Raw genomic sequence first — 14,431 nt, 5'->3', positions numbered from 1 at the left:
ATAATTTCACTGCATTCCTCAAATCGTATCTTAATCTGTCAAGAATTTATTTTTTTAACTTTTAATAACTACGTTCGATTCCAGAATTCTCTTTCAATAATAATATTCGATTTTAATTACTTCTTTTCTAACTAAAAACCGAGAGCTATTCCCTTCAATGTACAACACCCCTTCTTTTCTAATTTAAAAAAGAAAATGTTCAAATAAACAAATCTTTAAAGTCTACACACCCCACCTGAGATAAGAAAGATCAGACCTCATCCATAAAAAAAATATTTTTGGTCAACCCTTTACCAACTGACTCTCCTAATTTTATTCTCCAACCGATCTTCCTGGCATTTAGAGCTTTGCCTATTTTTTACACCATTTTATTGGGGGGGGGTTCTCATTTACTTAATTTTTTTATTTTTGCTTCTAATTACACAAGATACCATCTATTATACCGATTCACTGGGATTTCCAAGCTTGGATTCTTAGAACTAAACAGAGACATCGGAAAACATCACTGTTAACTAAATAAACCCCTTTCCCTGCGCCAAATCCCACTGCGCATATTGAATCCCTTACTATGATGGCGGCTTTGTGAGATTTTTCCTTCCTCTTCATCGGAGTTCTCAAGACCACAAGGTAGGGCTATTCCACGATCTGGTTACATCATCATTCTTGTTACGTATTGACGGCATATTTTATTTTCCCTATTACTACTATCGTGAAACCAGAAGTATGGAATAGATCATACTAGCAGAAAAATAAAAAGCAGTGAAGCAGATGGAGGTGGAAAAAAATGAAAAGTATTTCATTTTCCCACTCTGCAACACGGGCCTCGTTTTATCACTTACTATTTAATCCGAGTGATTTGCCCTCATAATGACTATATTGTCATCTATGTACCAGGTCTCCTGTGCCTTCTCCTGTCCGCCTATTTAATTATATGTCGAGAATTACTTTTGACTCGAAACCTGTTTTTGAAGTCTGCCCTATAGGCATATACATGCAGAGTTCATATTATTTTTCTCAACAGGTTTACCTAATATCGTGCTATAGCCTGGCAAGTGACTTTCTTGCTGAATAACCATAAACAAAAAAAAACTTTTTGGCTGATTACTTTCCAAAGCAGTGAAGCAGAGGGCGTGGGGAAAAAGATGAAAAGTATTAAATTTTCTCACTCTACAACACTTACATTTTTATTACTTTCCGAAAACCTTATATAATAAACGTCTATATGAATTTTACTCTTGTCCCCTCTTTAAAATTCTAATTATTTCTACGCCAATTCTTCGTCTAAAAACTCGATTTTGATTTTATGACCTGCTTAGTTTTCCTTTTTTAATTTGTCTTTTATTTATTTATTTCGTTTTAATTTACTATCTTATTTAATTTCGTCATCGAATTCTCTGAAAGCAAAATACAATTACCAATTCACATGCATAAAAAAACTTTTTTCACAAAACTATGTCCATTTTTACGTCATCACAAGACATCCCATATAAACCCCAATGTTCAATATTGTCCTTTTTTTTCAAACCCCCCCCCCCCCCAAAAAAAAAACAGCAAGCTGCAAAGTTCAATATTAACTTTGTAACACAAAAAAATCACTTCAACTCTTTGCATTTTTGACAATCAAAAGTGCATATACATTATAATTCGCTTTCAATTACTTGCAAGACAATTTAACACAATAAAAAGTTTACGTTATAAGTTCTTTCGCACCAAAACTGAACAAATCCTCTATACATTTTTAACACACTTTTAAAAGTGCAAACGTTTACAAAACAATAAACCAACGACTGTTAAAAGTACATTTGACCAATTTGCTACTGTTCCACTTTGATTGACAGCAAACACAAAACAATCCTGTCATTTTGATACAATTTTCAAACCAATAAAATAGATTTGACACAGATTTGCCCTTTTCATTTTCTCACACTGTAGCACTTAATTTGTTTTGAGTTTGTATGTGTTAATATCTGTGTTTTATTCATACGTGATTTGATTTGGTTGTTTAAAAATATATTTCGGTGTGCGTTTGTATTCTTATCATTGTTTTCTTTTAACAGTTTAATATCTAGCTATCTATATATCTATATATATATCTATATATATATATATATATATATATATATATATATATATATATATATATATATATATATATATATATACATAAAATATAACACGGAAATTACATAATTGTCGATGCAATAATTTATTTCAACCTTATGGTATTTTCAAGCATCTAAACTAGACAATTACATTTTGGATACTGAAATAAAGAAAGAAAAAGAATCGGGCCCCGACCGTCAAAAACCAGAGGGGGTAGTAGTAGCAATCCACTTAATACATTTTATAGAGAGGGTGGGAATTAAGTTAGTAGGGGAGGGATTTTTTTAAAAAAACAAACAGAAAGAACATTATGACACTTTACGACTGTCCGGTAACCCGACGTAACAACACACACACACGCACACACACATACACACACACATGCAGACATAAATGTAAATTTAAAATAACCAATAACTTCAGATCCGACGAACAGATAATTCTATAACGGTAAAGAGACTGAATTTAATACCACTAGATTATTTACGATAAACCCTCCCACCCCACCCCACTGGCAATTATAGTGCTGTCCGGTATAAACTCGGTTATAACGACTTGATGATATTTGTTGTCCGAAATTTAAGTTATGTGTACGTATTCCGAAGTACCTGTTTATCCAAATTACTTATAAATAAATGAGATAGCATTAAGAAAAAAAAATTCTGCAGATAATACATTAGTTATTAAACTGATATAAGTCAAAAAGATCAAATACTACCACTAGACATTATTAGATTTAATATAAATTAACACAAAACTTTAAAGTATAACTATTTTATTTATCTATTTCCTTACGCGTGCATGAAAGTGCTTTTGTGTACGGAATGAATCAAAGTATATATTAACTGAAACTAAATACGTGCTATGGATTTGGGGGCGACTAATAATGCAATTTTCTGCATCTTAATCAATTAGGAAGTGAAATATTAGTGAGGAAAATAATAACGACAACTATAATCACCAATAAAATTGATTACATAAAAATACTAAAATATTAACTACATAAGTGTTGTGGTTGCAAGGTTGAACAATAATTAGTAAGGAAATACAATGAAGGCGCAAACAACAAGATAACGCAATAATAAGTGTATTAAAGAAAAGGTATATTTACAATATGTGCAAATGACGGTGTCGAGTCAGAGAGTCTTGGTGGGAGGACATGTACGCTCTTCGGCGTCACTTCCGGTGGCATTTGAGTAAGACACACCAAGGCCAACCTAGGCTTGCCATTTATAGTGTTATGTTATTCGCATATGCAAATAAGTGGTTGCCACCACAACACCCCCCTCCCAAGATTTGAAGTCACACAGATTTCAATATCTTTTTCTTTTTGGGTTTACCATTAATGGTTCATTCACTTTTCTTTTCCTACCTGATCTTCGGGGTTCAGGTACATTTTGAGGCGGTTCCAAATTAAAAGATTCGTATATGATATCTATGGTGTCCTCCTCTTCGACTGTTGTCGTATCATCATCATCTTGGATATGACGTTTTTTATCTGATTTAGGTGCCTTTTATGTATATTCTGTGGACCTTTAATCATGTATGTACAATCACCAATGCGTTTATCCACTACTCCACATTCCCAGTAAGATGTGTTATTTCTGTAGCACTTAAAATATACTCGATCTCCCGAGTTATATTTCTTTCTTCTCGTGTGTGTATTGTTTCGGATAATTGCCTGCCTTGGCAATAGTTTGTCAAACGCTGATTTTACCTTTCTGGCAAACATTAGATCAGCTGGTGATATGTTTGATGGTGTACTAGGATGTGGTGTAATCCTATATACTTGCAAGAATTGTTGCAAAGCTTTTTCTGTTGGTGTTCCAATGGATTTCTTTAACGCTCGTTTTAGCGTGTCCAAGAACCTTTCCGCGAGGCCGTTCGACCTTGGATAATACGGCGGAGTCGTGATGTGCTTCACTCGGAACGTGTCGCAAAATTCCTTAAACTCTGCGGATGTGAACTGCGTTCCGTTGTCAGTGACCAGTGTGTCTGGTACACCGAATCTTGCAAACAACTCGTGTAGGAACCCTATTGAGTTGTTCGTTGTTGGATTCCTGCAACGCATTACCTCCGGCCATTTTGTGAAACTATCCACTACAATTAAATAATAGTTTTCACCTACTGGACCAGCGAAGTCCATGTGGATTCTCGACCATGGTTGGTCGGTTTTCGGCCAAGGTTTGTGTACTATAGGTGGAGATTTTGCCGCTAACTGGCATCCTTTACATTTATCAATTGTTGTCGCTATGTCAGTGTCCATGTTAGGCCAGTACACGTAGCTTCTCATTAACGACTTTATTCGATTTATCCCTGGATGTCTTGCGTGGAAATCTCTTAACATCCTATTCTGCAATGTTTTGGGTATTACCACTCTCTCGTTGTACAGTAACACATCGTCACATATGGAGAAAACTTCCTGCACCTTTGTGCCCGTTATAATTTTCTCTTTTATGTCCTTTATATATTCGTCTTTCTCGGCTTCCCTTTTAATGTCCGACAAAGTTACGGGTAGTTCCTTAATGATGTTTGCTACCATATTTTTTACTTCAACATTTGTCCGAATTGCTGCAATGACTGATTCTTCCAGATTGTGTTTCTGTGGTATCAGTCTTGACAGTCCATCCGCATGGCAAATCTTTTTGATGCTAGATGTTGTAGCTGGAAATCGTAATTAAGTAGTATTGTACCCCAGCGCAGCAATCTATTTGCGGTGTATACCGGCAATCCTTTTTTTGATCCATAGATCGTGACTAACGGTTTATGGTCGGTTTCAAGTATGAATTGTCTACCATATAAATATCGGTGAAATTTAGTCACGGCAAAGATTATGCTCAACGCTTCTTTTTCGATTTGTGAATATGCCCTTTCGGCTGGTATCAGCGTTCTCGAAGCGTGCACTATTGGTTTTCTAGACCCATCCGGCATAATATGTTGAATGCATGCTCCTAAGCCGTAGGAGCTAGCGTCACTAGCGACGACTATTTTTAAGTTTGTGTCAAAGTGCGTTAAGAATAATTCGGATGTTAGTGCGCTCTTTATTTTGTCAAAAGCGGTTTGACATTCTTGCGTCCAGTTCCACGGTGTATCCGTTTTAAGCAGATTATTTAAGGGGGCTCGCAAGTTATGCATTCCTTCAATAAAAGATTGGTAATAATTTGCGAGTCCTAAGAAACTCTGCAAGGTTGTTACATTATCGGGTGCTGGCATATTTTTTATTGTCGCAGATCTGTCTGGGTCTGGACGTCGTCCATGTTTTTTTCTTATGCGTCCAAGATACTTAATCTCGCTCATACAAAAGTCACATTTACTTTCTTTTACTTTAAAGCCGAATTCTTGTATTCGAGTAAATACTTGTTTCAAATGTTCCTTATGTTCTTCTAGGGATTTGCTCCTGACAACAATGTCGTCCAGGTATGCACATGCGCACTCAATACCACTTAGCATGGTGTCCATCGCTTGCTGAAAGATGGCAGGCGCTACTTTGATGCCAAAAGGCAATCGGTTGTATTTGTATAATCCCTTATGCGTATTGATGCATAGTATTTTTGAGCAATTCTCCTCGACCGGTATTTGCAAATACGCGTCGCTCAAGTCTATCTTGGAGAAGATATTACCCCCATTCAACTTCGTGAATATTTCCTCTGGGCTTGGTAGGGGGTAATGGTGATCTTTTAATAGGGAGTTGACCCCGGTCGAAAAGTCTGCGCACACTCTAACTTCGTCATTCTTTTTGTTTACGTATACGGTGGGGGCTGCCCACTCGTTGTGTTCTATTTTTGATAGAATTCCCGTCTGTTCCAATCTATTTAATTCTTTATCAATCTTTTCCAACCCAGCGAACGGAACATTTCGCTTTTTTCTAAAAAATTGGGCTGGCGTTTTCTTTAAGTTCAAACGAGGCCTTGAATTTATTGCAGCGACCTAAGTTAGTCGTGAATGCCTCAGGAAATAATTCTTTTAAATCGTCTTTTATATTTACTGTTGTTGGAGAAGAACATTCTAATTTTTTACAGAATGTATTGATTGGCTTATCCCATAGTCCGAATTTCTCAATTAAATCTATTCCAAACAGATTTTCACTATTTTTTAGTACGAATATTTTTAATTTCTTCGAAATCCCTTTCAATTTTATCGGGAGGACAACTTCTCCTTCAAATTTTATACCACCACCAGTTACTGTCCGGGCTGCTTTACTAGTTTTCATCATGACCGATTTTCCACACTTTTTCCACGTATTCAGGTTTATTATAGAAACATCGGAGCCGGAGTCGAGTTGTAACTTTATTGATGTTTTAAATATTTCCACTTTTACGTATTTTCGCCGATCTTTGTCTAATTTTGTATTTGATTTTGTTTGCTGTACTCTCTTTCTGGTGTAATCTTTATATCTGCAGCAATCGCTTTTGTGTCCCACCTTCTTACAAATGTAGCATTTTTTCTTCTTATAAGGACAATCTGATTCCCAATGCTTTTCTGCACATCTCTTACAGTTATATCTAGGAAGAGGCTTGTTATATTCTGTACTATATTTATGGTTATTATCTTTGGAATATCCCGTTCCATTGCTTTTCTTTGTAAAGTTCTTGGTTGGTGCGTATGGTTTTCTAACTTTTCTTACATATGCCACTCCGGATTCTTCTATATTTTTTTTATCCTTTTTTAGTGTAATTGCCCTTTCACAGTCCTCTGCTAGTTTCTGGAGGGTTAAATCTTGCTCATATTCCAGCTTAGACAACACTCGTCTGCGTATTTCTGCATTTTTCGTGGAAACTAACCCTTGAGCGAAGATTAGACATTTAAAATCTTCTACCGTTAGTTCTGAAAGCTTAAAATTATCGCAGTTTTTATTGACAACTGATGCGTATGTCAAATAATCTTGGTTGTCCATCTTTCTTGGATTCATGCACAGCCATCTTTTATGAAAAAGAGATATATTTGGATTAAATAATTCTTTTAGTAATTTTACAGCTTCCATGAACTCTAATTCCGCAGTTTTTTTAGGTAATATGTAATCTACGAATTTGCTGTGTTCTGATGTACCCAATTTTCTGAGTAAGAGGCTCACTTTCTGACTATTTGGCCAATTTTTACAGTCCAGTTGAAAAACATCCTCGTATCTTGTGTAGTATGCTTCAAAATTCTTCTCTTCCTCAGGCACATAATGAAATGTGCCCATGCTATTAAAAATAGTTGTATGGGAGAAATTAACACTATCGACATTTTCTCGATTACTCTTTAGTAGTTCCAGTGTTTTAGCAAAACGTTCATCTTGTCTTTCTTCATATTCCAATTGTAGTTTCTTATGCCTTTCTTCCTGTTCCAATTGCAGTTTTTTCTGCTTTAATTGTGCCATTTTCTGCTTTTCTTCTTGTTCCTGCTGCCATTTCAATAATCTGTCCTCTCTCTTTTCCTCGCGGTCAGCCTGTGCCTGTATTTGTGTTTGCAAAAGCTCGTTTTGTGTAGCTTGTCTGCGTTCATCCCGCTCAGCCTGTGCTTGTAAAAATTGCATGAACATTTTTGATAAGTCTTCCATGTTTTTTTTGTTTTGTTTTTTTAGTGTGTAGTTAAAAAAAATATTGTACCATGTACAATATACACCGGTTTGGGTTACAACAAAAAAGCAAATTGCTGTAAGCTCCTGTTTTCAATAATAATATCGCTGCTTGCAATAATATATTCTTTTTGCGAGTCACGCTGCAAAAAAAAAAAAAAAAAAAAAACACAGGTTTATCTGGAATCACGAAATGGAATTGACTTTCCGTTTTTAGGCACTTACTAATAAGTAACTCTTTCCACAAAATAAAAGTTTGGGTTTTTTGGGTTTATTTTAAAATCGAGTCACAATTGAATAAATGTATGCAGTACATTTAGTTCTTTGAGTTTTTTGTTTTTTTTAGTATTTTAGTAATTAAAATACCTCTTAAATTGAGATTACCTTTTTTCCGTGACGTTTTACTGTATTATCCGTTATTCAGTGACAACTTCAAGAAAAAAATCCTTTCCTTGAATTTTAGTTTTAGCTGTGGTATTTCCTTTTAGTACCGACGTCAATCAAAACATTAATTAAAAAGTCCTTTAGTTGTTGTTTTGTTTACGGAGAACAGTAATTAGAATCCACTGGTGAACTTTTTTCGTAGGTTACTTCCTTGCTTTTCGTAATACGGGTCTGACCTGTCGTTTTTGCGACAGAACAAAGTTCGCTTTTCGTTTGCAAGTTGGTCCTTTAGTAAGATTTGTCGTGTAGCGACAAAACAAAAATTCACTTTTACATTCGTTTGCAAGTCGGATTCCCAGAAAACGGCGTAAATTGTCGCTTTTGCCACGTTAGAGTTTTTTTTTCACTTGAGTTGAAACTTCTCTTTAGCGTAAAATCCGTTTGCTCGTCAACACTTTGCATTCCTTAAAAAAAAATGGTCAACCTTTGCGTTGTACTTTTTTTTTCTTTTTTTTTTAAATAGTTCTTCGTCAAACTGTTATATTTGACGCTTCATATCTCGTCGCCAACTGTTGTGGTTGCAAGGTTGAACAATAATTAGTAAGGAAATACAATGAAGACGCAAACAAGATAACGCAATAATAAGTGTATTAAAGAAAAGGTATATTTACAATATGTGCAAATGACGGTGTCGTCAGAGAGTCTTGGTGGGAGGACATGTACGCTCTTCGGCGTCACTTCCGGTGGCATTTGAGTAAGACACACCAAGGCCAACCTAGGCTTGCCATTTATAGTGTTATGTTATTCGCATATGCAAATAAGTGGTTGCCACCACAACAATAAGAAACAATTTTTTAATTCATAGTAATATATTACTAATACATTATAGAAAATTAAAACGTATTATAAGATAATATTTATTTCAAACTAATTTTAACATGAAAACATACAGATAGTTGTTAAAACTTTGTATATAATTTATATATATATATATATATATATATCATTTAATAGAATTATTTTCCATGACTCTTAACTCCATGACGCGCGTATAATCTTTTTTTGTGAGAGTCTAGACTAAATTAAACCATATGACAGGCAGCGGATGGTCACTCTCTTCCTTCTTTTTTTTCTTTCTTCTTCTCTTTCCCTTACGCGCAGCTGATTGTCAGTTTATTTATTTCCTTCTCTCTATATATGTATATTTCTCCCTCTTCTTCCTAGGTTAGTAAACGTGTGTCAAGTCATTTACGGGTAAGAACGTGCATATTTAGGTGTATGTGTGTGTGTATGCGTGTGTGTGCATGTGTGTGGGTGTGGGTGTGGGTGTCTGTTTTTACGTCGGGTTACCGGACAGTCGTAAAGTGTCATAATGTTCTTTCTGTTTGTTTTTTAAAAAATCCCTCCCCTACTAACTTAATTCCCACCCTCTCTATAAAATGTATTAGGTGGATTGCTACTACCACCCCCTCTGGTTTTTGACGGTCGGGGCCCGATTCCTTTTCTTTCTTTATTTCAGTATCCAAAATGTAATTGTCTAGTTTAGATGCTTGAAAATACCATAAGGTTGAAATAAATTATTGCATCGACAATTATGTAATTTCCGTGTTATATTTTTATGTTATTGCTCTGTTTACCACATTGAGCTCTCATACCCGGATTTCCTCCTGGAATTATTCCATTATAACACTATATATATATATATATATATATATATATATATATATATATATATATATATATATATATATATATACTAGCAAAATTACCCGTCGTTGACTGTGTTCAAAAACAGTCTACAGAAAATGGACTCTGATTTATGAAAGTATCATAGGTTATGAAAAGGAAGGGTTGTAAATTTGAGTTGAATTTGGGAGTATCAAAACCAAAGCAAAATATGATGAAAGTAAAAATAAAATAGATAAACCCCATAATTTATTATGCCATACCTGTTCACACTGAAACACTTATCGCAATATACTGTGGATCTATATTAAAAAAAACTTGTTAAACTGTGTGACATATTTCCATTCTATGGAAGTCATGTGCGAACGAACACTCCATAATTTTATTATACCATATTTCTTCAAACTGAAACATAATTATCAAAGTATACTTACGCAGATAGATATGAAAAGTCTTTATTAAAGTTTGTGCCTATTTCCATTCTATGGAGGCTAGGCACGAACGCAGACCCCACAATTTTATTATACCATCTCTATTTAAGTTAAAACATACTTATCAAAGTATTCTTATGTGCATCTATATCAAAAACACTTGTAAACGTTTTTTTGTTATTGTTTTTTTTAATTTTTATTTCCATACTTTGTGACCCAAGCGCGAACGCAGACCCCACAATTTTAATGAACCACCGTTCTGTCAGATTAAACATACACATTCCTGTGTCCCGATACATCTTCTATCATGATATGTAATCAGTTTTTTTTAAAATAGTCAACCATATAGGAAACTATTCGTGACCAGACACGCACACACACACACACACATACAGAGAGAGAGAGAGAGAGAGAGAGAGAGAGAGAGACAGAGAGAGAGAGACATTCAGCTTTATATTTTATATATATATATATATATATATATATATTAATATAAAATATATCATATATCATATATTATGTATATTAATATATTATATATATATATTACATATATACTATATTAATATATATTATTATATATATATAATTTCTATTACGAAATTAGACCCTTATTTCTGTTTTTCTTTTTTCTTTTTTTTTTCTTTTTCTTTTTGTTGACGCTGTGTGTGGTCTTCAATTTTTTTCCTCCGTTTTTATTTTCTTTTTCTTTTTTTAACTCGCCTAGCATTTTTCTGTACTATTTTGGACCCTTATTTTTCACGTTGTGTCTTTTATTTTATTTTATTAATTGTTCTTCTTTTTGCCCGTGGTAACTCACGATTCTTTGCGACCCCTTGCAGAAGTCTGTGATCAACGGTCACCAAATCGTAATCCGTTACGTTGGGGTACACAGATACGACGAAACCCAATAATAAGAAGGTAAGTTTGGGAAAAGGTATTATAAATAATAAACTAGACAAAATACTGTTAGAAATTCGCTCAATATATGTTACCGTGACATAAGTTGACATATATTCGGTTGTTTTTTAATAGTATTTTGTCTAGTTTATTATTTATAATACCTTTTCCCAAACTTACCCTCTCCGAGAGAGAGTCGGACGCCATTTTGAATTTTCCAATACATCGGTAAACACTTTTTGTTTTTCGAGCTGAATAAACATGTTACACTGAATAAAAACATAAAAAAATATATCCAGTTAGGTAGAAAAGTAACTTATCTTGCCTTTGATAACATTTATTTGTTATATATTTGTTTTTTGACAACTTTTTCGAATCTATGTGTACAGTAATACAAACCCTATAAAACATATATAAAACTAGCAGGTCGCCCGGCGTTGCCCAGTCGTAAAATGCACATAACTATTACATTTTAATTCATACAGAATTCTTATTTATTATAAACACAAATACCCTACGTATTAAACGTAACGTCAAAATGAATGAAGCTAAAAACTGGAAAGAAACGGAAACACGTGTATGCGAGTATTATGGGTTTTTTTTGTTTGTTTGTTTTTGTTTTTTTGTTTTTTCTAAACAGTTCACTTTTTGTAATTTAAAAAAAAAATACTCGAGCTAAGATTGAAACTAAAAATTAAAGACAGGGAGTCAAGATTTTAACAAGGAAGATGGAGATAAGAAAGATCCCCCCCTCCAATTTTATGCAGAAATATCCGCCATGCCATTTGTACTGTAGTTATATTGAAGGAAAGGGTACTTGAAGAAATTACCTATACAAATGGCAACGTTTAGCATGCCCGGTGCAGAGATCGTAAAAAGAAAAGGAAGTAAAGAACGTGTTTGTAGCTGGAGTTTTTTATATGTACAAGATGCTTTCAATAAGTTTCAAGACTTTTTTCGTATGGTAACTTTTATTGATAGTTCACATATGAAACTCTAGTCTCCTTCGAAGCAATCTCCTTCTGTTGCAATGCCCTTGTTGTGCCGTTCCAACAACTTCTAGAAAGCCCCACGGAAGTCCTCTTGAGTGAGTGTTCCAATGACCTCGTCGCAGCCTCTTTCATTTCCTCAATTGTCTCATAACGACAGCGTCTAAGGTTTTCTTGTAACTTAGAAAATAACCAAAAGTCACAGCAAGCAAGGTCTGGACGATAAAGGAGGGAGGAGCTGTCTTGATGCCCATTTTGGTCAAATAGTCTGTGACAAGGATGGAGTTGTCGATTGGTGCATTCGTGCAAATCTACCTCATCTTTATTTCTTCACGAATAATTGTACTGACATCAAACTGTGCACTTATTGTTTCTATAGACACACGACGGTTCTTATCCATAAAATTCTATATTTGGCCTATCAACTCTGGTGTTCTGATTCCTTACTACTCCCACACCTCTCATCATCCCTCACAGACTCCCTAATTCCTTGAATCTTATGTTACTTAAAAACTGATTCTCGATTCATGCAAGATGGTCCAAAGGCAGTTTGAAGCATTCCGTACGTCTCTGTGGCATTTTTACAAGTTTAAAACAGAATCTCATTGCATATCGTTCTACTAAAGTGTCTTTACGTCCAGATTGCCTTTTTGAAATTCACCAGCTGTGACAATCAGGCTTTAGTATGTGTTCCAGTTCCTGCTGTAGCTGTTCATTTGAACCTGAAATCATAAAAATTATTCATCTCATATCATAAATAGCAATTAGATACTCAATTCTCAAGAGTACATTAATTTAAAATCCCTGTACAAAAAAAGTCTGGAAACTTATTGAAGGCATCTCATAGCATTAATTTTAATATGAGGAGAATAGTTGCTTTAAGAGACAAATTTTTTTTTTTTTATTGTTTAACTTTGTAGAATGAGGGGGGCGGATAATACAGACAAAATACATAAATAAAACACGAAACAAACACGTTTAAAAACAAGCTAACATAAACAAAAAAACATTTAGGATTAGTTTAAAAAAAATAAAATAAAATAAAATAAAAATACTTAACGTTGTTGCGCTAGAAGACTCCGTTCTCATTTTGTCAACTGGTAGCTGGCATATATCTTTCTAGAGTGAAAGAAGATTTCTACTTCCGGATAACTTGGTCGAGTGCCTATCTACTTATAGTATAAAAGTCGTTACGTTCGGATGTGAAAATATTTAATTTACATTTTTTTGTTAAGAGAAAAAAAAAAAGTTCTAACTTTTTTTCTTTTTTTTTATAAAGTCCTAACATTATCTATTCTATTAGAATAATTTCCGGCATTTTTTTTCCTTTTATCGTTAGTTGCCGGAATTTTGTTTGTTTTTTTTTATTGTTTAACTTTGTAGAATAAGGGGTGCGGATAATGCAGACAAAATACATAAATAAAACACGAGAGGCGAGTTGGGGAGAAAAAATAGTTGAGACGAACTATCGAAACTGATATTTGTTGGTGTGAATTATGGCGTTAGTGAAGAGGAGCTCCGTTTTTCAATTGTCTTTTGGGGATCACAGCTGGTCGACTAGACATACTGAGCAGGGCTATTACCATTGACGATGTACATCTCTCCAAAGAAACAACGACCTATCGATAGACAACGCGTTGTCACTCTACTTGATTCCTTTCAAGAAATGAACAAAATCAAAGTTCCTACTTTTGGTCATATAATATATAATATATTAGGTTGACAAGAAGGTTCTTGTGGAATTTTTAATTTTGATTTCAAATGATGTATTTTCAAATAAGTTTTCGTTATAATACCTTTACTTAATATATCATATTAAAAAGCGTTTTTCGCGCTATCTAATCGTTTAAATTACAATCGTTTTAAAACAATTATGTCTTCTTTTCAGAACGTTGAATGCAAGGTTCTACAATAAGGCTGACTGAGATGTCATCAAGGATCACATCAGGATGCTCTATAGGGAAATATCTTTTCTCTTCCTGCTGAAAAGTGCGCAAATAAGACCACTGAATGGTTCAAAGGGGCAAAAAACATGTTCCTACACGTAAGTTCTATAGCAAATTTCATCCTCCTCAATGGTTTACTTCAACTTGCGCAACTGCCATTACTCAAAGGCAAAATGCATACCGCAGATTTATCCGACAGAAATTCAGTACAAATAGACAAAAGTATATAGAAGCTAAAAGTAATTTCAAGAAGGAAATAGCCACAGCCAAGAGAGGATATACCGAAATCATCAGAAAACGCATTGAAGCATAGAAATAAGGAAGTAGTGTCTTCTGGAAAATCTATAACAGTGTAGTAAATAACGGCCAATAAATAATCCACCTACTATCAAACAATCTTGAAGTTGTTTTAACGGCAGCTGAGAAGGCTAATCT

This window comes from Euprymna scolopes, chromosome 9, assembly GCF_053919585.1.
Source record: "Euprymna scolopes isolate OS-2025 chromosome 9, ASM5391958v1, whole genome shotgun sequence".
NCBI classification, from domain to species: domain Eukaryota; kingdom Metazoa; phylum Mollusca; class Cephalopoda; order Sepiida; family Sepiolidae; genus Euprymna; species Euprymna scolopes.
Note: the sequence above shows the minus strand (reverse complement) of the source record.